The sequence below is a fragment of the Rhagoletis pomonella genome, unplaced genomic scaffold (genome assembly GCF_013731165.1).
Source record: "Rhagoletis pomonella isolate Grant_MI unplaced genomic scaffold, Rhpom_1.0 Rhpom_scaffold_00004, whole genome shotgun sequence".
NCBI lineage: Eukaryota > Metazoa > Arthropoda > Insecta > Diptera > Tephritidae > Rhagoletis > Rhagoletis pomonella.
The window spans coordinates 15,885,797-15,887,537 of NW_023458558.1; the positions used below are offsets into that span (position 1 = coordinate 15,885,797).

The 1,741-nt window shown below is 34.9% G+C and overlaps 1 protein-coding gene across 1 annotated transcript in view; it reads left to right on the forward strand.

Annotated features, from left to right (window-relative positions):
• LOC118737096 (putative thiamine transporter SLC35F3) overlaps positions 1 to 1,741 on the forward strand; it is a 24,214-nt gene that overhangs the window by 1,740 nt on the left and 20,733 nt on the right. The window lies entirely within an intron of this gene.

The following is a 1,741-nucleotide window of genomic DNA, read 5'->3' on the forward strand; positions in this document are numbered from 1 at the left end:
CAGTTTTCGGGGAACATAACTAGGAAAAAGCCAACAGCAATTAGAATAACGCCAGCTAATTTCATTCCCGCGAAAGTAGCGCCATAGAGAACAACATCCAAAGCTGAAAGACGAATTGGAAATGAGTTACATTTACATTAACATTACATTACATTACATTAAAAGAAATGTATTTAGAAATGTCCAGAATGCTAGCGCATCGCATTGTACAGTAAGGACCTAAGAGTATCTAAACACAATTACGGCGCACGACGGCTACCGTCAGTTGACATTTTGATTTAAAAATAAATAAATATGTTTTCAGTACGTGCGGGTATGTATGTAGATTCTTTGGAAATAAAAATGTATGAAAACATTGCCAAACTTGTGAAAATAATAAAAATTACTACAATCAACATTGTGCCGTCCCCGCTGAGCGGGAATATAGAAATAATTTTAAATCAACCAAAAAACGTCGGCGGTAAAAACGCTGCCTCCGCAATTATGAGCTAATCCATAGCCCTTTGCGAGTTCTTATTTTGACAGCGGTTAAAGCTTAAACAGACGGCAGCGTTGATCCGGATTAACTCGGACTTAATCCGGATCAACTGCAGCTAATTCCCGAGTTGATCTGGATCAATGCTGCCGTCTGTTTACGCTTTTAATCGTCGACCGCTTTACCGTCGTCCGCTGCAAATCTGGGTAGAGCTTGTGTGGTTTCAAATCAGGAAAATCTATACATACATATGTATAATACAGTAAATATATCACTAGGGGTGTAGCGAGAACATAAAAGTAAAATAGAACTAGAACTAAAACCGTTACTTTTCATGCAAAACTTTTTTTATTTTTGAAAGCAATGGAAAAGTTGTTGTCTTTTTTAAATTTTAAACCCAGAAAAAAGTTTGTTTCATTAATACGTAGGATATTTTAGAATAAAGTATAAAAATATTCTTAAAATTCTCTTTCTAAAAAATATTCATTTGGCCTATAGCTGTAACGTATGCCACAAAAAATAAAACTACTCTTTTTCATCATACACTTTTTGGGTCAACGGGTATTTCCGACCAAGGTCTTAGATTTTTTTTTTTAAATTTCGACCTTATCTATCTAAAACACTAATAAAATAATTTTATCCAACTAGCTTCTTCTAGTCGCCACACTGTGCAGCGTTCTGAGTTTTGGAAATTGGAGTGTTCTTAAAAAATATAACTACTCAGAGCGAGAGAGAGGGGTGCATTCTAAAATGTCAAAATGCAAGGCAACAGTCTCTTTTATTTCTTAACCGCACTAGACGAAAAAGCCTAACTAGCGCAACCTATTTGAAAACTATCATATAACCGTGGTTGCGCACATTTGGCATTACAATCTACTGAGGTTTAGAAATAAAAGACACTGCTGTTTGTATATTGACGTTTTGGAATAAACCCCTCTCTCTGGTAAAAAAAAATTGCATATTCCATCGCTGGCTCTCTAATCTTCAAATTTTTGTGGAGTTTTGGGAATATGGTAGAAATGTTGCAGCAGGGGGTCCACCGAAACCAGTAAATTTTTGAAAGTGGTTCAGAGACATTTTTAGTATGTAGTACCGAATCGTTTAAATTGCAAATAAATTACAGCAACATTTGTACTAAAAACTCAAAGCAATTTCGCATTGTTAATTAATGTACAACTACTCTTTAGAATTACATATGTATGTATATTGTAGCAAAAACAAAAAACAAATACAATTACGTTCCTAATAGATACCCCCAACGCAACT